At 52.4% G+C, this 24,946-nt stretch overlaps 1 protein-coding gene across 1 annotated transcript in view; it reads right to left on the bottom strand.

The window, feature by feature from the left end:
* Positions 1 to 24,946, bottom strand: part of ITGA9 (integrin subunit alpha 9) — a 270,400-nt gene that overhangs the window by 66,894 nt on the left and 178,560 nt on the right. The window lies entirely within an intron of this gene.

Genomic DNA, 24,946 nt, shown 5'->3' with positions numbered 1-24,946 from the left:
TGGAGAAGGGGAGACACAGGGCAGAACTAGCACTTGCTGAGGGTCCAGAAGCCGGGACACTGAAGTTCAATGGGGCCGTGTGACCTCCCCAAGGTCATGCTAAAACCTGTCTCCTTCCTTGTTCCACACAATGGCAGACAAAAGGAACCAATCCCTGTGGATCCAGCTCTGAAATGCTGCCTGTGCTTCCTGCTCCAGTTTCCCAGACCCTCCTCCTCAGCTCAGACCAGCTGTTCCAGGCCTTTAGACAAGTACGACCAACATTTCCTGTTGTGTCCAATCAGGGGGAAAAAAGTGAGCACTTACTATATCAGATCTATTCAGTTATAAATTATAAACATATACTACCATACTTACGTAGCAGGAACATTATCAAACACACAAAAAGTACAAATGCTAAAAGATAACCAATCCATGGGCTTAGAAGTCAAGATAGCAACCGGGAGGCCGTAAGTGGAAGGGGCTGCGTGGGTGCTGGGAGTATTCCTAGGTGTGATCATTGTGAAATTCGATGAGCTGGCCACTTAATGATCTGTGTAATTTGGTCTGTTTGTTAAACAGCAATAAAACTTTACTAAAAAAGAAAAAATAGCAACAAAACAAAAATCCCTCCAAAATACAATGAAGTGAAAAACAGGAGGCATAGAAATAGCAAAGGCAACTCTGTCTCTTTAGCATCCAATCTTGGGGATTACCGACGTCGGTGATTATACGTTTTCTAATGGCTCTCAGGGACCTTGGCGAGCGTTTCTCCCACGGAATTGGAACCCCGTGCGTTAGAATCCGCTTGGGAGCATCTTAAAAACCACAGATTCCCGGGCTGCACCCCAGTCGCCTCTGCGTGGACAACTGAGTAGATTCCGAGACAGTGGGGCCTGGGAAAAGCATGTTCCATGAACGGTAAGTGATAACGTGCGTGAGCTGGCTGCACGGTGCTTGGGAGCCACTGCCACGGGCTTTCCTTGTGTTGGTCCATCCTACCGGCTGCTCGAGGGGCCTTCTTACAACATGCCTCTCTCCACTGCAAACAGAATGGAGCTTAAACCCATTTGGACCCATATTCCTGTCACTGTCCCCCTGCCCCACGGAGCACCTACACTGCTCTTCTACAAACACCCTGACCCGGCCGGTCCCATTTCCACACTCTGGCGGCTGTTCCCCAGCCCTACTCCAGGGTTTTCTTCACCCGTCCTGGCCCCCAAACACTCGGGGTGGTGCGTTCACATACAGAATATGGTTACGGTGCAGGGTGCAGAATGGGCCCTGAGCAGCCCTGGGGAGCTGAGTCATCCTATCCGCTACCAGGATCGTGACAGATGTTAGTCCCTGAACTTGAAGAGCTCGGGGACTACAAGGGGACGTCCTCCCAGCAGAGAGGCGGACATTTACATGGCAGTGCGAGGGGCTGCCCTCGGAACCCAGGGGATGTGTGTTGGCAATTTCAGTAAGAAAAACCAGACAGTAATTTCTCAAATGTTGTCTCAAGACCTGCATATCCCAAAGGCGGGTCTGATGGTTCCCTGTGGGTGGCCTTTGGTCACCATCCTCTTCCTCATGCTCCTCACCCCAGAAGCAGTGCCCACAACGGGCAACTAAAAGCTCCTCTAAATTCCAGCTAATTGGCTTGTGGGCCTCAGAGGCAGCAAGCCCAGTCCAGGGTGACCTTCGCTCTCGGTCTCCCTGGGACAGTCCTGGTTCATGTCTGTCATCTGGGTGTAATTACTCTCAAGAGCGTCCCGGCATAAATATAAATTACGTGATTACTCAACCCCTCCAGACGCCTTCTGTAACGCCCCAGCACTCGCCAAGAGAGAGGTTTTCAATGTAAGTCGAAGGCCTGTCTGCTCTTGAAGACGTGCTGTCCTGAAGACGTCTTCAGTGTGTGCACGTGTGTGTGAAGGAGCGACTGCGCCTCCAAACATTTACGCTGGAACTTGACGGGACCTCGGTTTGCTTAGCTTTGCCTGAGGCGGCTCCGGATTAGCCAAGAGCTGCTGAATGACCTCATTCCCGCTAATTCCAAAATACGGGAAATAACCTTTAAACCAGCATTGACTGTACTAGTCCAAGTCTCTCTTCCTCGCAGTCTAATAGAAATTACAAAATTTTAGGTGGATCTTGGTGGCGATGAGCAGAAAGGGCGAAAAGCAAAGACATCTCTAGGAAGGAGCGCGCTCAGCGGCTGGCTCCTGCCCCTGGATGAGGTTCCAGACTGGTTGCCATGGAGCACCCTCCTGCCACCTGTCAGCGCCAGTCCAGCTCCCTGTGGCTACTGGAGCCGCCCTAACCAAAAGGCTCTTTCATTCTAAGCCCTGCTCTCCGACTACAGTTCTGTCTGGGAGGTTATGACACCCTCCCCCACAAGCATTCTGCAGCCTATGACTGACACGGTGCAAAAGGCCACCCCTCCGCCTCCAGGTGGGACCAGCTGTGTCGTGCAACTCATGATCCAGAGTCCCTGCGGGAACTGGCCAGGCAGACTCCGGCCGGCCAAGCGTACAGACCCGTTTGGCTCCTTCCTCCACCCCACCCTTTGCCCGTTATTTCTCTTCTCCCAAGAGCATTACCCCAATAAATCACCGGCAGGAATCCCCATCTCAGGTTCCGCTTCTGATGAATCTGACCTCAGAGAATACACGTTACAGTCGCAGCTTGGGAATGAGAGCCACTGGACTGCGCTGGGCATTTGCTACCAGATGGGGAGAGGCGACACTCGCCTGCTAAGATCGCTCGTTTAAATCCATACTAGCCAAGAGGAAACTTTAAAAAAAAATATTTTAAAAGGAGAGGGATAGAGAGGTAGAAACATCGATGAGAGAGAAACACCATCGATCAGCTGCCTCCTGCACACCCCCTACTGGGAATGTGCCCTCAACCAAGGTACATGCCCTTGACTGGAATTGAACCTGGGACCCCCTCAGTCCACAGGCCGATGCTCTATCCACTGAGCCAAACCGGTCAGGGCAAGAGGACACTTTCTTTTTTTTTTTTTTTTTTTTTTTTTTTTTTTTTTTTTTTTTGTGATTAATCACTATACTTTAATTATGTTCAATTTGTAACAATGAAAATACATCCTGCATATCAGATATTTGTCTGGTATTCACTGGCACCCTGCCCCGGGGGCGAAAGGACCCCCTCCCTCTCTTGGGCTGGTGAGAAGCTGACCTGTCCACACTGACGTCTGGAAACCACCCCACCCCGGTGAAAAATCTCTGCCGGACAAACGGCTCCGGAAAATGACCAAACCGCAGGACAGACCGCAGGTTTCACCTGACCCTGGAAAGCCCTGACTGCCACCAGTTTCGGCCAGCAACAATTGCCTCAGAAAAGTATAAAACCTTGCCCCTGCCCAGGTTGGGTGCGGCTTCTCCGGCTCCCCTCTCTGAGCCGGTGAACCCGCCCGTGTGCTCCCAATAAAGCCTGTTTAATCTGGTCTCTTTTTGGACTCATGGTTATTCCTCACGGCGGCGTAAAACCTAAGAATATTTACATTACGATTCATAACAGTATCAAAATTACAGTTATGAAGTAGCAACGAAAATAATTTTATGGTTGGGGGTCACCACAACATGAGGAACTGTATTAAAGGATTGCGGCATTAGGAAGGTTGAGAACCACTGATTTATAATGTATTTAAAACATATACTGATAGGTAAATGTAATATGATTCCCTTACACAAAAACAACTGTCCCATAGGATAAAGATAACTAGTGGAGCTGTTGTGCCCAGATTTCATGATTCCCAAGAACCCACAGGGAGCCAGCGAGTCCGATGCAAAAGCAAAGAGTCATTCATTTCAAACCTAGGTTTGGCTCCCCTGCCACACTCACCGATGCAACGGTAAGCTCCAGTGGCCGAGAGAGAGAAAACTCTGTGTGGAGAGAGCTTTTATAGGGGGTTGGGGTAAGGGGAGGAGAAAAGACTGTGGGCCCTGCCGATTGGCCAGGCGCGAGTCGGTGTCTCATTACACAGGATGTGGTCATAGTGATGGCGTGCACTTCCCGAGGACACTTTCTTAATTGTCACTTATAAAACCTGTATGGCTCCCCCATCAGGGGAGCTCTTGCCCTCGAAGAAGCACCTGCACCCCCTTTGTTCTGGTTTCAGATCAGGCCCAGGTATAACCTTAAATACCAGGGTCGGGAAGGAGCCACGTACCCCGCTGGTCGTCAGGTGGGTACGCTGTAGGAACAGAGAGACCCAGAGAAGCTTTAAAAAAATGAGTTCTGGGAGAAGTGACAAAACTCAGCTGTCCCCCTGCTTTGGGGGTTGTGTCTTACCTCTGCCAGGCACCTGGTGCCCACCAGGAGGTATATGGGGGCGATCCAGGGACCAGGGTTCTCCTTGGCTCTGGTGCCTGCCAGGTCCCTGGAGAACCTGACTTTAGCGCTGTTGTAAAACTCAGGATTACCAGCTCTCAGCCCTCGGGAATGTGGGCCAGTGAAGGAGCTGTCTCTTCTGTGTCCCTGCCTGCCAGCCAGTGCAGACGTCTGATCACGCAATTCACGTCCAGGGCAAATGTACCACCGCGTAAAACTACACCCTTGCTGAAAAAGACCCAGGCTTCCATGAAATCAATGAACTTCATGTTGGAAAACTGATAAGCCTGGATCTGGCAGCGATGGGTCAGTTACCTGCTGGAGAAACCACAAATTCCCCTGGATGATAACTCATTAAGCTGCTTCCGAAGACGAGGATTTAAATAAAAGTATCCAGGGAGCCCTTGGGCAAACCATACCATTGTAAAGAAGACCTTTCTGTGACTGAGCTTAAAAAAAAGGCAAACTATAAAGCCAAGAAAATACGACTTTATGACACAGGAGGGATGTTCACCTCCACACGCTGCCCATCCAGCACGCAGTGCCTTCTTTTGTTTCAGAAATGGACGCACTGGTATTTTACAGACACTAATAAAGCAAGGGAGTGCTGGCTGTGGGTCGAAGATACCCTTGACGGTTATAATCACAATGTTACAAAAGCTGTTAAATGGAGGATAATATAAACTTATCTTCACAATTTTTAGTTTCATTTTTCAAGGAAAGCTCCAATCAAAACTTTAAAAAATTTTTACTATGCAGTTTTGGACGCTATTTTAAGAAGAATCACAGAACCAGCTTTGTCCTCATTCCCACTTTTCTTTGGCTAACAAGGACACCCAGTACTGTGCATGGCTATCAGGGTTTCTCCCTGGAGATTATAAGTGATGCAATTAAAAAAAAAATTTTTCCCCCCCAGATTTTAACCAACACACATTACTCTCAGGATCCGGAAACCACCAGTTAACATTTTTTATTATTTATTTATTTAAATATGTTTGCATTGATTTCAGAGAGGAAGGGAGAGGGAAAGAGATAGAAACGTCAAGGATGAGAGAGAATCATTGATCAGCTACCTCCTGCACGCCCCACACTGGGGATGGAGCCCGCAACCGGGGCACGTGCCCCCCGAACCATGACCTCCTGGTTCATCGATCGACACTCAACCACTGAGCCACGCCAGCTGGGCCCGATGAGCAGTTTTAGGACCTAATAACGGAAAGCTTGGTTTGGGCACCTCTGTTTTCTCAGCGCCTGACACGGAGCTGGGCGCTGAGGAGACGCCGAGTTTGCATTGATTACATGGCCGGGCCTTGGCTCATCGGGGATTCCGATGAAGGGACGGCAGGAAGCAGCTCACTGGCTGGTCTGCCTGGCATGGCAGCTGCTTGCCTTGGCACAGCCCCTCTCTTTTCCAGACAGACCTGTCCCGGCCCCAGGAGCGCTGCCAGTGCAGCCGAGCTCCAGCCCTGTGCGCAGCGTGCGGTGGTTGGCAGGAAGGATCAGATAATGAGGCTGGGGGCCTCTGTGGCTCTCGGGCTCCTGCCTCCCCATCGCACAGCCTTTGGTTTCACTGTGGAGCGGGGCTTTATCTGACCACCAACGCACTGCTCTTTGGGGAGCAGCAAAGTCTGGTGCTGGGCTTATGCTCAGTGCCAGGGCGCGTCTGAAATTTGATTTCCCATTTTCCACTTCCCACGCGTGTTTGTCAAACTGAAGATGACCCCGATGGCCCCATGTCAGTCTGTCAGGGTGGTAGTCTGGTGCTCCTCTAAGACCCGCACCCTCCCCCTCCCCCCCCAAGGCCTGCCAGGTGGCCCCTGGGCGCTGGTAAGAGATGCCTCCATGTTAAGTCAGTTAAAAGAGAATCCAGCTGAGTTTTGGAAGCATTTTATGCCAGATTCCGTAATCGACTGAGGAGTCAGAGGTAAGCAGGGGCTCCCAACACCCTGGCCCAGTGAGTTAACTCCTAGGAGAAACTTCATTGGCCCGACTCAGCGGTGAGTCAGCCTGAGCCTCACCAGAATAAACAGTCCCGCTCTCAGAGGGGAGTCCTCTGGGACAAGGCCCGCGCAGTCCTACACGGGAGCTCGCAGCATAGAAAGTGCAAGCACTTTGGCATCAGTGTCGCAACTTTTTTTAAAAAAAATGTGTGTTTTTTCTTTAAATTGATTTTAGAGAGATAGGAAGGGAGAGGGAGGGAGAGAGAAACATCGATTGGTTGCCTGCTGTATGTGCCCCTACTCAGAAGGGAAGCAGAACACACAGAAGTTGTGTCACTTGCCCGGGGTTTCCTATCCGGCAACCAAAGAGTGGGTCAGAGGGGTTGTGGGGGGACGGGGCGGAGTGGGGGGAGAGAAACACCAAACAAGGAACAACCGGGTCCCCTGGAACCCGCGGAAGTGAGACTGACCCGGTGGGTAGCATAGACCCCATGAACCCGGAGCACACAGTGACAACAGCACGGATGCCAAGGACGGCTGGTGGCCTGGCAAGGCTGGGCAGCGGTTACAGACCTTCTGCCGGGTAGGCGCGGGCAAGTGCACAGTCCGGGGAGCCAGAGGTGACAATCCAGCAGAGAGGGGGATGCAGAGGAGCAGGGCGGAGACAGCGCTACAGAGCAGGTTCTTTTTCTAAAGTTTGCCAAAACCGCCATTGGGAGGCAAAGGCCCAGACTGTTCTGGGTGTGCTCTTTCCAGGCTTGAAAAGGCGAAGCAAGCAGGGGTGAAAATGAGCGTTGGGGAGAGAGAAACCACATCGCCGTTAAGGCAAACTTCCCTCCAAAGCCCAGCATTAGAAGCGAGAGAGGGCACTTCAGTTATTTAATTTTTTAAAAATCTATATTGTTGAAAGTATTATGTTGCCCTTTCTCCCCCATGGACCTCTTCTAACCCTCCCCTGCTCCCCCCCCCCCGCCCCCCACTCCAGGCCTTCACCACCCTATTGTCTGTGTCCATGGGTTATGCATCTATGCACACAAGTTCTTTGGCGGATCTCTTCCCACCCAGCCACCCTCCCCCGCCTTCCCTCTGAGGTTTGAAAGTCTGTTCCCTGCTTCTATGCCTCTGAGAGAGTGCACTTTAAACAGCCCAGGTCAACCACAGGCGGGGGTGTGTGTGTGTGTGGGGGGTGTGGTGGCGGGGGCACTGGGGAGCAGGGATCTGATCCAAGTGGGGACAGGGGACTTCTCCAAACAGCCCTCTTGACTCTAGAAAAAGTGCTTTGAAAGCTTGAAAATAGGTGAAAATAATCTTGTACTTTAAAAACCAATATGAAGCAGGGGCGACTTGAATCCACTGTCTTATTCCTGTAACACGCCTCTCCCTGGTGCACCTCCTCAACCCTGCTTAGAGCGGATCTTCACATTTTCCCGAAGTGAAATAAAACAGATAGAAACACTTTCCCAAATGCTGGTGTGCGCCCCCTTCGGGACCACAGGAATGTGAACTTGAGGATCTACACAAACAAATAAATAAAAACAAACCAACCAGCCTGATCCGAAGAGCCCAAAGGGAAGAGCCCGGCAAGCCCAGCCTTCCTTCTAAGGCCCGAGTAGTGGATTTTCACCGGGGAAGCTTTGCCTCCTGTTACACGGAGGCAACTAACTTATTTTTAGCTTTAAAAAGAAGGTTTCTCTTCTAAAAGAATGTGTTTCCCAGAGCCTGCAAATTCTTGATCAACAAACGAAGAGTCCAAAGTTGAATTCCATCTCATGAATCCAATTATTTCGGTTTTCGATCACGCCTTTCCTTTGCCCTGCAGGCTGGACGGAAGAGAGTAAGGCGGGGACCTCCCCTGAAATGACTGGAAAGAATGTACCGTCATGGCATACGGACAATTCACCAGTGGTGTTTGGACGCAAAGTTGTGTGGGAGTCAAGTGTCTGAGGGGCCGGTATGAACGTCTTGGCCAGGAATCTCGACGCTAGAAATGTACTCACAATGGAGAGTCCCATCCCATCTCCAAACCCACTCAGACCCCTGCCCACGCAAAACCCACTTGTGAACAGTCTTGCTGCCGTGTCACTGAAGCTCGGTCCTTGGTCCCACAGCACCAGCACCGCCTGGGAGCTTGCATCGATGCAGATGCTCAGAATCTGTATTTTAACAAGAGTTCCAGGTAACCCCTGTGAAACGGCCATGCGAGAAGCGCTGCTCTCCATCACGGAGCCCACCCACACAGGTAACCTGACATCAACCATGGAGACCGCCTCCCTCATGCCCTCCGCCCTGCAGGAAACTATGCCCCCTGCTGATGCTCCCTGAGGGCTCGTGTCTATGTGAGGGCAGACTCTTCTGGAGGTGGAGACCCGCCCGTTCACTTGATGCTTCTGTGGGCAGACAGGCTCTGGGACGAGAATTGGGGTGCAAGTAGTTTGTCTGGAAGGTGACCTCAGGGTCCTCCCTGAGAGAGTGGGGATGTGCACCGCTGACTGGGGAGAAAGGTGGGCACTGCCCGTCAATTCCCGCCTCTCCTTGGTCGAGAGGGGACATCGACTCTCCGGCGCTTCCAGTCCCCTCGGTGCCTGAATGCAGCTAAGCACTCAAGAAAGCCCCGGGCAGAGATGCAGCAGGCCTCCGCCTGCAGAGGAGCTGCCACAGGTGGTTGCCAGGGAGGGTGGAGGGAGCACAGGGCATCGGCAGCAGCCTCCCCGTCCTCTCCCCTCTGCACAAGCAGCGGGTGGCAAAGCTGTGGACTGAGAACGGAAGTTGGAGGCAGCTACCCATGGACCTCCCCCACCCCCCACCCCGGCTGCGGAGGAAGACCCCTCTCCCGGGTGCAGCACGCCTGGAGCGCGTCTCCTCTGCGCACGCTGCACCCGTGGGCTCACGGTGCCCATCTCAGTGGGTGGCTGCTTCTCTTCTCTTCTCTCCAGTTGGCACACCCACATCTCGGGACTCTCCTGAAAGAACCCAAGTCCTCTTTTAGGAGAGCCCCGCCCTCCCGCCCTCTCCCCCTCCCCCCTGTGCTGCCACAATGGTCGCTCCCACCTCCTCCTGCCCAGACCAGCGCAGGACAGCCTCTGGTGAAAGCCCTGCTTGCGCTGTCCCGCACTCTGTGCTACAGGCTGCCCAGGTGAATCTCAACACACCAGGCAAGTCCTCACGTCACGTCGTCCACTTGCAGCGAAACAACATAAAACAAAACCTACTGTAACACAGACTAATTGATATAAACAAGAGTTCAGTTCCTAAACTCTCTCATCAACGAGATAACGAGATGTTGAGTGAGGTGACGTGATTGACGGATCTGTAGTACTTTGTTCATTTTTGCCCCAAAGCCTTAAAGGTTATGAACAACCAAGACCCTTATGAGCACTTCTACCACCTGGGAGCCAGGGATGCCTTGCACAGCTCAGCAGGCCGTTCCCTGCAGGTAGTCCTGGCTGAGGGGGAGAAGGGGCTAGATTCCAGCAGCTCTCGCCAAGCCCGGCACCTGGCAAAAGGCTCTGGACCACCAGAGGGGGCACTTCGCTCCAATTTGTATAATGGTGCCAGGAGGACTACGGTGGCTCTGCGGGAAGTTCTGTTAAAAAGACCCAGATGGAAGCCCCACTGTGGACCCACTGAATCAAAGCACACAGCTCGGGCCGGCACTTGCTGAAAGCTCCCTGGGTGGTTCCCAAGTTACGAACCCTTCAATGTGAGGCTGCGTTAAAATCCTGACTAGAGGGGCATGTCGCATGCTCCATCCTCCATCCTCAGGGGCAGAAGCTGGGCCAGGAAACGTGGATGGCATCACCGGAGGCAGGGGCTCTGTACTGGCCTTTGATGCACGGGTCCCAAAGGGCTAGGACAGTCACTGCCGTTTGGAGACTAAGAGACTGAGCCAGGCCGGTGTGGCTCAGAGGCTGAGCGCTGACCTATGAACCAAGAGGTCACGGTTCAATTCCCGGTCAGGGCACATGCCTGGATGGGAGGCTCGATCCCCAGTGATGGCGAGTGTGTGTGTGTACAGGAGGCAGCTGATCAATTGATGTTTCTTTTTTTAAAAAAAAAATATATTTGTATTGATTTCAGAGAGGAAGGGAGAGGGGGAGAGAGCTAGAAACATCAATAATGAAAGAGAATCATTGATCGGCTGCCTCCTGCATGCCCCATACTAGGGATCGAGCTTGCAACCCAGGCATGTGCCCTTGACCGGAATCGAACCCGGAACCCTTCAGTCCAGAGGCCAATGCTCTACCCACTGAGCCAAACCAGCTAGGGCTCATCATTGATGTTTCTATGTCTCTCTCTCCCTCTCCTTTCCTCTCTGAAATCAATAAAAATACATTTTAAAAAAGAAGAGATTAAGACCCAGAGGGTATAAGCAGTGCCTTCCTGGGGCCCTAACTTGGGTGAGGACAGAATACCTGTCACTTTGCCTCTCCCGGCCTTTGGGTCGCAGACTGGAGCCTGCAGACGGTGCCTGCCCGCCATGCCCGGGGCAGGGGCAGAGAGATGGACTCCGGGGAGCAGGGCCAGGTCCAGCGTGGGTGCCCCTCCATCTGCCGCGGAGGAAGCGCATCCATCCATTCGGCAAGTGTTTCTTATTTTGCCTCAAATGGGAAACAGCTTCCACGGAATACTTCTTACGCATGAGACACGTATGTTTTCTGTTACGCATTACATTCCTGTGCTCCTTCCTTCGGTTAATAATTGTTTATTGAGCAGCCTCGATGGGCCACATGCCTTTCTATAGAGTCCCTGCTGTCTCCAGGGGGGTGACAGCCTGGGAGCGGGAGGACCAGGCTGCTTGAAGCAGGACTCCTGTACGTACACTCCTGTGTGATGAGTGAGTGGGCGAGGCGTGCGAAGGGTTGGAACCCACGTCCCTTTACCATAGAGGCCTGGCTTCCCACTGGCCTCCTCGCTGTGAGTCCCATTTCACAACTCGTGAGCATCACTAATGTGTCACCTTTCCTTTTAATTGGCTAAAAAAAATTACCAAGTTCTTTAGATGATGGGATCTAAGACTGGACGGAGTGAGTGATGTATCAGTCACACTGGTGCTCACTTTGGTGGAAAAACCAAATTCATCATTCAAACAGCTAGATCAGGGGTCTTCAAACTTTTTAAACAGGGGGCCAGTTCACTGTCCCTCAGACCGTTGGAGGGCCGGACTATAGTTTAAAAAAACACACCTATGAACAAATTCCTATGCACACTGCACATATCTTATTTTGAAGTAAAAAAACAAAACGGGAACAAATACAATAGTTGTATTTGCATGTGGCCCGCGGGCCGTAGTTTGAGGACCCCTGACCTAGATCAAAAGCAATGACTAATGACAACATCAAAATACCATTCGGGACACAGCGAGGTCTAGCTGAGGGTCCTCTCGTGCAGATCAGTATCGAGCTGACTAAAAGGCTGAGCCCAGGTCCCTGTGGCGAGCGCAGGAGCTGTGCTCAGTTGTTATTTTATTCAATAGATACGACAGCACGCATCTCACGGGCCAGGCCTGGACATCTGGCATCTCCCTGTTGCAAGCAAGCTCTTCTGTTAAATACCAGGCCTAGTGGAATTGCCCTGTAGCCGATCTAACAGAGAAACATGTCCCAGCGAGGGCTCAAGCTTTAGGAAGCTGAGCATGAGGAGGACAGACAGGGAGCACCAGCTGGTGCTGAGGACCCTCAGGCTGCACACACAGCAAGCGACAGCCTGACACCGAGACCCTGGGGATCAGTACACAACTAGCACTGCTGCACGTCAGTCTCTCAGCCCTCGAGCCCGAAGGACCCGCTGAGGTATTTTCAAGAAGAGTCTAGGACAGCCGTGGGCAAAAAGCTTGCCCACCCCTGGTCTAGGGAGATGGGCTCGGCGCTCTGGGATTACCCATGGTTTTCCGCATATTCGGTTCCTGAATTTTCTGTGAACTGGCCCGTTGCCGAAAACGACTTACATGCACCCAGAGCTGCTTCTGGTTGTTTGAGCAGTTAGGTTTTAAGTTCGATCTCGCGAGAGAGTGGTTTGTGAAAACTCTGTGATTTTTTTTCCCATGGTTCTTTACCAAAAGCTGCAGCTCCGTAAGATTGCTAAGCCCCGTCTGTTTGCTCTGAACTCGCTGGAAAAGACCGGATTTATGACTGTGTCAGCTGCTGGCTCGGTTGTGGGGGAGAATGGACTGATTTATTCCTTCCCAGGCCCCGACCCTGCAGAAGTCATCAATTGGTCAGCAGTTTCTGTGTCTCCATCTGTCATTTTCTAGGTGTCTCTCCCTCACAGGACATTGCTGTTCATTGTTTTTTCTCCCTTTGAATGTGTTTTCACTTCTCTTGCTTTCCATATGTTGTTTTTTTTTCGTGTGTGTGTGATTTTTAATATATATTTTATTGATTTCAGAGAGGAAGGGAGAGGGGGAGAGAGACAGAAACATCAACGATGAGAGAGAATCCTTGATTGGCTGCCTCCTGCACGCCCTCCACCATGGACCAAGCCCGCAACCTGGGCATGTGCCCTGACCAGGAATGGAACCATGACCTCCTGGTTCATAGGTTAATGCTCAACCACTGAGCCACCCACACCGGCCGGGCTTGTGAGTTTTTTTAACGATGTTATTAACTACTAGAGGCCGGGTGCACGACATTGATGTACTGTGTGTGTGTGTGTGTGTGTGTGTGTGTGTGTGTGTGTGGTCCCTGGTGGTTTCTGCCAGGAACACTTCCTAGTGTCCCTTTTACATGATGTCTCGCCCAGGCTTTCATTCTAGGCAACCCAGACTGAGACAGCGGGAAGAGACCATCAGAGAAACACCAGCCTCCCCCCTCTCTCCGTGCCTCGGGTAGGGGGATGCCGACCCGGCCTCGGCCTTGGCCTCCGCGGGAGAATTCCAGGTTTGAGCAAACGGAACCTCTCATCCTCGCTGGCGCCATGCGGAGCAGAGCTGCTTCCGGGGACTGCCCCTTCCAAGCAAACCTGGATCTTCTGAAGCAAAGAGCTCCACCCCCCGCATTAAGGATGCAGCTCGAGGGCCGTGCAGCCTCCGTGGCGGACATATTGATTTCCATCCACTTAAGGGCCTCTCCAACATGGGCTCATTTAATTACCGCTCCTAAGCGTTTCCTCTCGGCCCACTTTGGGGAGTCGCCGCCCGCACGGTCCACGCCAGGCTCCAGGCTGGGGCTCTGAACAAAGGTCGAAGCCACTGTCCTCTCTGCGGAGCTTCCCAGGGGAGGAACTGGACCCGGGAGGGAGACGTCCTGACTTGTGACTGACTGCACCGTGGTGTTTATCAGACTGACTTGGGTTCAGATCTTGGATCCATCACGTGCCAGGTACCTCCCTGTAAACACAGACTAATTCCCACCCCACGGCCTTGCTCTACGGATTGAGTTACTGTGGTGGCAGCGGCTCTCAGGCTCTACACGGCTACTTCTCCAGCACTTCCTGTGCTCTGCCCCCCACAATTGCTGGCAAGTCCTCAGGCTGTTCCCAGCCACCCCCAGAATAAGGCCCTCACCTGGCCGGGCTGCCTGAAAACAGAGGGCAGAGCTATGTGTGTTGAACTCTGACCACGTGGCTAAGACTTTGTTAGGGGGAACCGATGCATGATCCTAGGACAGTGATGGCGAACCTATGACACGTGTGTCAGAGGTGACATGCGAACTCATTTTTTTGGTTGATTTTTCTTTGTTAAATGGCATTTAAATATATAAAATAAATATCAAAAGTATAAGTCTTTGTTTTACTATGGTTGCAAATATCAAAAAATTTCTATATGTGACACGGCACCAGAGTTAAGTTAGGGTTTTTCAAAATGCTGACACACCGAGCTCAAAAGGTTCGCCATCACTGTGCTAGGAGGTAAGTATGAGGTCATCGGCCCAGCAAGGGTGAAGGGTCACACAGCAGCTCCACGGTAGAGCTGGAACTGGCGTCTGGCAATCTAACCCCCGGGCCCACACTGCCTCAGACACCAGTCTGCAAAGGGGTCCTCAGGGTAAGCGCTGCACAGTAGGTCGTCTTGCCTTTGCTCTGCCCATAACCTGCCACTAGCTCAGCGGTTCCCAAACTCGGCCGTGCCCCAGAGCTGGCTGGAGGTCTGTGAGCCGCACAGCGCTGGGACTCACCCCCAGGGTGTCTGATTCAGAGGTGTGGGGAGGGGCCGTGAGTGTGCCCCTCTAAAGGGTCGCGGGCGATGTGGATGCTGGTGTCAGGAGACCACACTTGGAGGGGCGTTGATCTATCTAGAGCAGGGGTGGGCAAACTTTTTGACTCGAGGGCCACAATGCGTTCTTAAACTGGACCGGAGGGCCGGAACAAAAGCATGGATGGAGTGTTTGTGTGAACTAATATAAATTCAAAGTAAACATCATTACATAAAAGGGTACGGTCTTTTTTTTTTTTTCAATAGTTTTATTCATTTCAAACGGGCCGGATCCAGCCCGCGGGCCGTAGTTTGCCCATGGCTGATCTAGATGCTCAGAACACGGTCCCCGGGCAGGACCCATGATGGAGGACAGCCTTACAGAGAGAGGACTTGGTCAGCTGCGCCAGTGGCCACCCGAGCGGCCCCTTCCAGGGATGCCGGGAAGTCTGCAGGGCTCTGTGCTGACATATGGGGGCCTTTCACAGGCCACCCACTGTCCCTGGGACACCCCAGTGTCACCTTCCTCCAGGTTTGCCTCCCACACCCCGCTAAACACTTAATGACGGTGCTGTCCTGAGGACATGCTGAGGAGGAACTGCAGGGGGAGGCGGGGACGGACAAACGTGTCCAGGGTGCCTGCTCATGTCCAGGGTACTTTCTCTTGAAGCGCCATTCAGTCCTGAGCTGAGTCTCACATCCCCATTTTACAGATGAGGAGAGCGAGGCCCCGGGCTCTCAAGTGGCTGAAGTGGGAACAACCCCAGGCCAGTTCGGCCCCACCGTCCCTGCACTTCCTCTACCCCACGCTGCGTCCCTGCGACCACCTGGCTGGCGGGCATCCTGCTTCAGACACACCCCGGCGGGCTGCAGAGGGAGGCCCGTGTCCCAGGTGGGGCCCTTGCGGGGAAGGTAACGCTTCACATGTTAAATCCAGGTCACAGACTCTGGTCTGGGTGGGTTTCCAACCAGAAAAAGAGAACGCAGACGGCGCCTCACCTGCCTGAGGATGCACGGCTTGCGCTTAGCCCCGACAGATAGAGACAGAAGTGTGCCCAGTGTGCCCGCAGCAGAGTGGCCCCGAAGCGGCAGGAGGCCCGCGCCGGCAGCCAGCGTGCCCATCGCCTCCCGAGCAGCTGCTCCTTTGTGAAGACCGCTCAACGGGCTTCTCATAAAGAGCAGAGAGTTTGCTTTGGCGCGAGGTTCAGATTTCCTGGCCCGTTCAATGGCCTCACGAGGGGGTGTGGAAGCCCCCGCGCCCCCTCCCCGGTGCCAACAAGCTCGGTTTCACAGCTCGCTTTCTGCTTGTTTGGCGAGGGAGCTTGTTTCTTGTCTTCTTAATTTGAGGCCCTCCTCCCGCCTCCTTCGGTGGCTCTATCCGCTCCTTTGTATTTGGAGACCAAAGGCCGTCCCTTCAGTTAGAACCTTCCAGAAGGGCGGCTGTGGAGGAGAGAGGCCTCTCTGTCGTGAGCACCAATTCTGCATCTCTTCAGCAGATGAAGTTTTTTTTTTTTTTGAGAGAGAGAGAGAGGAAGGGAGAGGCATATAGAGATAGAAACATTGATGAGAGAGAGACATCATCGATCGGCTGCCTCCTGCATGCTGCCGCAGGGGATTGAGCCTGCAACCCGGGCATGTGCCCTGACCGGGAATCGAACCAGTGACCTCTTGATTCCTGGGTTGATGCTCAACCACTGAGCCACATCGACTGGGCGGAATTTTGTTTATTTTTAATCCTCATGCAAGGATATTCTCTCCGTTGCTTTGAGAAAGTGAAAGGGAGGGAGGGAGGGTGGGGGGAGAGAGAAACATCGATTTGAGAGAGATACACTGGTTGGCTGCCTTCCGCACATGAAACGACTGAGGCTGAGGCTCTAACCTGCAACCCAGGTACATGCCCTTGACTGGGAATCAAACCTTTGGCACACGGGCTGATGCTATAACCACTTGGCAACACCACCAGGGCTTCAGGATGAATTTTTAACTGCTGATCAATGACAAGCAGGAAAAGAATTCTGGGTTTAAATCTTACAACAAGGCAGCATGAAGAGGGGAAAGGAAATGTCACTTGAACTTGGACCCAACCCAAGCTCCACTTATGTCTGCTGCCCGGGGCTGAGTTCTTCCCGGGGTTTCTGAGAAGGGGTTTTCCTAACTAGGAATTCTGTCTCCTCCGGTCAGCGGGCCATCATCCCACGCCACTCTCTCCAGTCATTTCCAGAGCCACGGGCCACGTCCCGGAGCTTTAAGAGGACACTTACCGTGGACACTGGGCTCTCAGACGTCAGGCTGGGTGAGCACAACCTCTGCGTCATCACCATGAACAGGGCAGGGGGAGTGGGGCCCAGGGCTCCTCGCTCCTGTCAGCTGTGACGCTGCCCACGCTGCTGGCCTGCACGGAGCCCAGTTCCCGCCTCGGGGAGGACAAAGCCACAGAGGACCTTTGTTTCTTGTCACCCACATCCACGGGTTCTCCGATGACCCGCCACCACTACAAATCTCCGTGGAGGGGGGGGTAGGGGCAGGGAACTCCTCCCCACTCTCAGCCCAAGGATGGCACTCCACCAGACTTTCCCGTAAGACAGTGGTTCTCAACCTTTTGGCCCTTTAAATACAGTTCCTCATGTTGTGGCCCAACCATAAAATTATTTTCGTTGCTACTTCACAACTGTCATGTTGCTACTGTGATGAATCGTCATGTAAATATCTGATATGCAGGATGGTCTTAGGCGACGCCTGTGAAAGGGTCGTTCGACCGCCAAAGGGGTCGCGACCCACAGGTTGAGAACCGCTGCCCTAAGAGGTGGGGCAGGGGACCCAGGCTTCAGCCAGGTGGACCAACGAGACTCAGTGACCCTTTTGCAAGGCTTCTGTGAAATGAGATTATGGACGGCCATTCTGCAACCCTGAGGGGACAGCCTGTCTGAAGACGGAGCCAGAACAAGGAGGAGAAGCTGACAGATGGAGCTGACACTGTGACAACGTTCTGTGGCCCCATGGCAAGCCGTGGCCGAAGCCAACCCCAGGTTTGTCCAGTCTGCAAAACAATAAAGTGAAATTTCCTTTTCAGCCTCGCCAATTTGGGCTGAGTCCTCCGTTGCTTGCCACCAAAAGCAATCAAATACGATACAAATCAAGAAAGATACAAACACCCGTCTCCTAGTGTTCTGAGGAGCACATTACATAAAAGTCCGTGGAAGAACCTCGCAGCAGGTGGGCCGGGAGCAGCTCCCGGGACAGGCCTCTGTTCTGGGGCCCAGTTCCCCTGAGGGGCAGGGGGACGCAGCCACGACGGCTCCAAGCACCCACGGGGGTTGGGAGTGTCTCATCAGGAGGTTTTAGGAGGATACGCATGAAAGTCTAACCCAGTGGTTCTCAACCTTCCTAATGCTGTGACCCTTTAATACAGTTCCTCATATTGTGGTGACCCCCAATTTCACTGTTACAAATTGAACATAATCAAAGCATAGTGATTAATCACAAAAACAATATGTAATTATATACGTGTTTTCCGATGGTCTTAGGCGACCCCTGTGAAAGGGTCGTTCGACCCCCAAAGGGGTCACGACCCACAGGTTGCGAACCGCTGGCTAACCCAAACGGAGGCGGCATTTTGGCCACCTGGACCCGAGGACCGCCTTGCGTCTGACGAAGCCTCAGAGCAGATCTGCTTTCCTCGGCCCTCACTTGTACAGGTGACTCCGTTCACCCCCGTCTGGAAGGGGTGCTCAGGCTACTGAACATTTGGGAACGCTGCTGCCGGGCCTCGGAGGGCCAAGGGTTCGTCCTGATTTTAACAAGTGCCAAGTACTTTACACACAGTCCCTGACTCCCACGTCTGCACCATCATCCTGAGTAGCGACAGTGGCTGTCCACCACGGCCACTCACTATTTGACTCTCTTCCCTGCGAAAGGTGGGGCCTAGCCCCCCTCCCCTTGCATGTGGGCCGGACTTAGCGAAGTGTGGCAGAAGTGATGCTCTGTGACTTCCGAGAGAAGGCCAGAACCAGGCGAGGCTCCACCTACCTAGTTCTCGCTCTCCTGGCCGGTTCACACGGGAAAGTCAGCTGCCATGTTGCGAGGACACTCAAGCCACCTGCTGGAGGCACCTATGTAGCACGGGCCACTTTCTCCCTGCAGGATCCTCAAATTCGGGATGCAGAGGGAAGACACCGCTGCTCCCAGTGCATTCTCCACCCCTCCCTGTGGCCACACCTCTCTGCCGTTTGACCGTGCCTCCCATCACAAGGCGGATGTCATTTTTCCACCTTGAATCTGGGCAGGACCCGTGGCTTGCTCAACAGAATGCGGTGGAAGCGATGCTGTGCCTGTTCCAACTCTCATCTCTAGCGGCCCTGGAACTTCTGTTTGCTCTCCTGAAACCCTGCCGGAGCCACGGGGCCTGGGCTGGCCTGCTGGAGGACGAGCACCACTGCTGCTACCTCTGCCCCAGACAGCAGCTGGGCCCCAGCTGACCTGCCAGCTCACCACAGACGCCTGAGCGAGGTCAGCCAAGGGCAGCCGAGCCGGGCCCACAGCTGAAAAGCTCTTCCTAGAGTCAGGAGCGACACCCAACAGTTGTTGTATGAAGCCACGACATCAGGGGACCGTCTGTTTCAGTAACGGACACAGACTTGTGAAGAGTAAGGGAGGGCAGGTGGGAGTGATTAAGCCCCACCTCGCCAGTAGGAAGCACTCAGGAAGGGGTAGCCATGACGATGCTGTCACATCCCCCACCCTCCACCCCACCCCATCCCGGGGCTACCTGTCAAGCAAAGCCCCAGGCTGTCCACACTCCACTTTCTAAGAAGCTCAGGCCGACTCCTCTTTCCTGGTTAAACCCCAAGAAGAGGGAGAACTGAAGTGCACAGGTGAAAACAGACCACGGTTAGAGAGAAAGGGTAAGAAGATAACTGCCAACAGTAGCGCAGATGTTCTGAGGCTCTCCGATTGGCGAGACCACGTGACTGACTTAGCCCATCGACTAGAGAGGAGGGAAGCCGGGGCCTGGGGAGACAGGGAATGTGCAAGAAACCCTGACACAGGCTCCATTCAATTCATACTTGTGTACCCTGGGGGCTGAGGGATGACCTTCTGAACACAGGAAAACATGCCATCGCAGAGATGAAAGACAAAAAAATGGCCATCCACTTTGGAGCACTCAGGGGGCTGCCAAGAGAAAGATGCATCAGGAGAACACACACACATAATCAGAACAAGAAAGGGTCCCATGAGCTCCTCCCTCAGTGGTCTCCTCACCTGCCGAAGGGGCGGCCGCGCACAGAGGCCCCGCTCACACGGAAAGCAGCTCCTTGGAGAAACTGTTCCTTAACCAAATATTTACAAACGGTGGAAGCACATTGAACGTTTTATTTGAATTGCACTGACCTCTGTTGAGATGTTTTAAACATTTTCGGTATCAATCCTTTCGTAAACACAAGAAACGGTGTGATGAAAGTAACCAATCCCTTATTTACCTTTCTTAAAATCCGGAGTTTATTTGTTTAGCTTCAAATAAGGTTTCTGCACAGTATAGCTTAAATGTCATCACTTTTCAGACATTTCCCCCTCACTTATACCCAGTGTCAAGAATAGCGATCAGAAAGCACCAAGGTGTAGATTCGAACCCCCATCCACCTCCCTCCGGAAAGTAAACTCTTCCTTGCTCACCTAGTCCTCGAATACAGACTGAGTCCCCCGGGGGCTTATGGGGAATCTCAGTAAACTGATGTGGCCGGGAGAAGAGCTGCCTGAGGCTGGTCCTCCAATGGCAGAAAGCCCTTAAGGCTGAAGTCAGGCAGTAGGAGCCTGGGCTGGGGCTGGGCATACGCCACAGATGCCCTGTGCCCCTTCCTCCTGGCCCAACTCTGGTTTCCACCCGGGCATGGCAGACAGTTCCCTGGGCACCCCATTCAACTGCACGCCACGCCAGGGCAGAGCGATCTGTTCCTTCACAGGCAGCGCTCAGCTGGGTGGGACTGGGAGCTGGTGAAGACACGCTCCGGTCTCCTGTCGGGGAGGCGAGCCTTTCTGGGTGTCTTGTATTCCACATGCTTCTTGAAAGGTCCAGGCACTAGCAGTGGGGAACTGGGGAACACACTCTCGAGCTGGCTTTCCCCCTCCTTCCTGGGACCTGGCTCCGATGAGCCACCTACATCAACCCTCCTTTCAGGCTTTGCAAATGGCAGCAAATCTCAGGAAAAGGCATGGTCTGCAAAACACCACTTTGGGGAAAATGGTGAATCTAAAAGCGCAACAGTCCGCCTGGGGCTGAGAGGGAGATTTCAGCAGGAGCTCATGGGAAGAGGCCTCCTGGCGGCCCGAAGGCTCGCAGGCGAGGTCCTCAAGGACAAATGGCCCTTCTAGACGGGCCGGTGCGTGTGCAGGGGGAGGAGAGAGCGAGAGCGTAAGAAATTAACCTGCCTGGGTTCCTGCTCTGCAGGACCAAACCTCCTCCAGTCTTACTTCCATTCTACATTTCCACTCCACCCCCAATGGCAAGCCCATCCCATGGGAATTGCTGGACCACCCCCCGCCCCATCCACCTTTTCACTGTCTGCTGCCTCCACCCAAAGGTCCCCCTCGGGAAGAGGATGGATGGATGGGTGGCTTCAGGAAAGGAAGGCTCCCCATCGGCCTGGCCCTGCTTCGACACTCCTCCTCCCGGGAAGAGCAAGCCGGGTCCTAGAAAGCGCTGTGAATCGTGCCTTTGACCAAGCCCGGCTGCTCAGTATGCGGACTCTTTCCTCTCGTTGCCCAATTAATTCAGGAGGCGCGAGCGAAATAAAATGGTTGCTGTATACTCCCAGCCAAGCCAAAGAAACCTACTTCCCGAAGCCAAGACTAATACTGCATGCCGACACGGCCCGAGAGCCCACGCAGAGAGCAGGTAGGGCGGGCGTTTCACGGAACACACATCGTAACCCTGAGCTGGGAAACGAGCCGGGTGCCTCAGTGGCCCCCTGCACCGGGCTATGCTTTCAGAGAAGCTGAAGAAAGGAGGAATTATTCTGAACCTAGAGTTGGTTTTCTTAACAGGGACCCCCAAATTGATAGGCCACTTGGCTTGGTGACTTTCAACAGACCATTCCCTTTTCCAGGGGCTTGTCCCAGCTGTAACATGTCACCTTTTAGGTCTTTTATAGCCGTAGCTTCTGTCCTCCAAGGACAAGGTTCAGATTTAAAGCTTGAACTTTTTTTTTTTTTTTTTTTCCTCCCCGGTTGCTTGAAAATTGGCTGCCATCATGAACGACCCAGTAACTATTGGGACCAGGAAGTTCACGACCAACAGATGACTTCAGCGGAAACAGATGGTCATTGGCGTGCTTCACCCTGGGAAGGCAGCAGTACCCAAGACAGAAATTCCGGGAAAACTAGCCACAATCTGTAAGACCGCACCAGACGTCACCTTTGTGTCAGATTCAGAAACCATTGTGGTGGTGGCAAGACACCTGGCTTGTCATGATTGATGGTTTCTCAGTGTATGCAAAGAAAAATGAACGCAAACATAGACTTGCAAGACATGGCCTGTGTGAGAAGAAGACCTCCTGGAAACAGAGGAAGGAAAGCAAGACCAGGATGGAAGTCAGGGGTTGGCAAAGGCCAACAATGTTGGTGCTGCAAAAAGTGAGCTGGGGATGGGATGACAAGATTCTTCAGCGACTTTATCTGTGGCAGCTGCGCACATTTTTCATGAGAGGATTAGTAAACTAAGAACTTAGTAAGAAGTATTTACCGCTTGGATCCATCGACTGGCTAACGACCACCAGCAATAACCAAATGTGGAAATGGGTCTTTTAGGACAGCGGTTCTCAACCTGTGGGTCGTGACCCCTTTGGCGGTCGAACGACCCTTTCACAGGGGTCACCGAAGACCATCCTGCGTATCAGATATTTACACGACGATTCATAACAGTAGCAACATTACAGTTGTGAAGTAGCAACGAAAATAATTTTATGGTTGGGTCACAACATGAGGAACTGTATTTAAAGGGCCAGAAGGTTGAGAACCACTGTTTTAGGATGACAATTCTGGCCTCAATGAAAAAGTCTCTATTTTCATTAAGGTCAGCTTTTTGGGGGGGGAAGGAGAGGAGCATTTTAAAGTAAAAGAAAATGATAAATGTATGCCCTTTATTCCCCAGGTTTAATTGTTAGACTAGAGCCTTGTAATAAATAAGTACATAAACATTTTTATAGCATTTTGTAAGCATATTTGGAGGCTCCAACATTAAGGCAAAACTAAAGTTGCAACACACACACACACACACACACACACACACACACACACCATCTCACCTTGTTGTCTGTGCATCGACATCTCACTAAGGGTCCCAAGGCCTGTGTCATCTGACTCTGCCCAGCTCTTCAGCCTCATTCAGGCTGCTCCTCTCACACCCTCACTCCCTCACACTGGCCTTCCCAGCATCTTTGCTTTTCCTGAAAACCTCCCCTGGCACCTCAAGAAAATCTTCACGGTGTCCCACTTACCACAGCTACGATCGGTATCATGAAGACTTCTTCAGATGTCTATTTCCCCGATGGACTGTGAGCAGATTGAGGCAGGGCCTATATATGTTTGCTCATGTATCTCCTATACCTGATACATGCTAAACACACAATTTCTATTTGCCGAATGAATGAATGGCGTTGTGATCCTACTCATGATGGAGACATCTATGCCATTCTCAGCACCCACTTCCCCACTTGTACGCTCAGTACGCCGAGGAGGAGAAGTAATTCCTTTAGACCTTAAGGATATACATTAATGGTCATCTCTCCAACTCCCAGTTCCAAATCATGCAAGTGCGGGGCTCTCTGTTACTCATTCAGTCTCTTGTTGATAGAACTTGCCTTCGAATTACTTAGAGCAGGGGTCCTCAAACTACGGCCCGCAGGCCACATGCAAATACAAATATTGTATTTGTTCCCGTTTTGTTTTTTTTACTTCAAAATAAGATATGTGCAGTGTGCATAGGAATTTGTTCATAGTTTTTTTTTTAAACTATAATCCGGCCCTCCAACGGTCTGAGGGACAGTGAACTGGCCCCCTGTTTAAAAAGTTTGAGGACCCCTGAAGAGTAACACAAGGAAAAAAATAAGAGCTTTCATCCCCTGGAAACTGCAGCTGTCTCTACAACCCAGCGCCACCCCATTGCACACAGTACACCAGGAAATGCGAACACGTCACAGCATCCCAGGAGTGACTTGATATAATCAATCACTGGACCACCTACCAATTCCCTCGGTGTCTATAAGAGCTTCAGACCCATTGTGCCCATCACACAAAGCCACCAGCATTTCCTCTTCCGACGGTCCAGGTAAATGTCAAACCAGGGAGGACTGTGCCATCCCACTGTCCCAACCCCATGTGAAGTCTAGGCTTTTGCGCATGATCTTCCTTTTGAGTTCACTTGGGGACAAATTCATTCCAGAGAGGAAACCCCTGGGGTGAGGCCGCTGCCAAGCTTTCCAGGATCCAGCTTGGAGACACGCGGGCACCGCAGGGGGGGCGCGCTCCGGGAGGGATGGAGGGGAGCTGGGTCTGCGTGCCAGGGTCCTGGGGATACTGAAGAGAGCCTTGTTCGGACAAATTGCAGCTGTCCCTGAACATTCATCACTGCTTCCTTGCCCACTGCCTCCTGCACAAAAACACTGGCCCTGATGTAACGAGAAAGATCTAATTCATGAAGCACCTGGCACTGCCGAGGGGAAGAGCCACAGAGCCACGTGGGCAGCCGGCACGCCGCGTCTGACACGTAACTAAGCCTCTTTATGACCCAGAGTGTGCCCGAGGCCCCACTCCGGCACTTACCAGCTGCGGCTCTTCCTTAACCTCGAGAAATCTTGGTTTCCTCATCAGGAAACTGAGATCATCATTGGGCATACCTCACTGGGTCGCTGTGAGGGTTTAATGCGTTGGCGAAAGTTAAGCGCTGAGCACAGAGCCCGGCAAGCGCTCCAGTAAGGGGGTAGCTTCTGCTGCCCGCCACTGCGGCCACGCCGTGCGATTTCCAGGGCCCAGAGAAAGAATGTAAGCGTTCTGGTTGTTGTTGGCAAATCCCAGCAAAAGCCTGGCACCAACCTGACCGAGACCACACAGGAAAGAAAACGACAGACAAATCTTGCTTATGAAAATCGACACAACACCACTACGTAAATATTAGCGAACTGAATCCAGCAACATATTAAAAGAATGGTACACGATGACCAAGTAGAGGCTGCAGCTTTAAAAATAGGACTGGTTTTATTACGAGGTAAAAAAAATAAAATAAAAGCAATATGAATAGCTTTCTATGGCAAGAGTTTAGGTTTTATGAGCTACTTTTGAAAAGCTATCCTATCACTGTCCTAGTGGATCAAACCCTTTCGACTGAACTGAATTGGATTGGGCCTCATTCAGGACAAAATCACTCAGAACAAATACTCACACAGTAGGTTTATAGTAGGTTGTGTTACAAAGGTAAAGTACTCTGAACAGGGTCATTTGAGGGAAAAGATTGTGGTCACACACACACAAACACACGCAAATCAAAACCTACCCGACTGGTCAGTAATTT

Source organism: Myotis myotis, unplaced genomic scaffold, assembly GCF_014108235.1.
Source record: "Myotis myotis isolate mMyoMyo1 unplaced genomic scaffold, mMyoMyo1.p scaffold_m19_p_13, whole genome shotgun sequence".
Classification (NCBI taxonomy): Eukaryota; Metazoa; Chordata; class Mammalia; order Chiroptera; family Vespertilionidae; genus Myotis; species Myotis myotis.
This window is presented reverse-complemented; position numbering and strand designations above follow the sequence as displayed.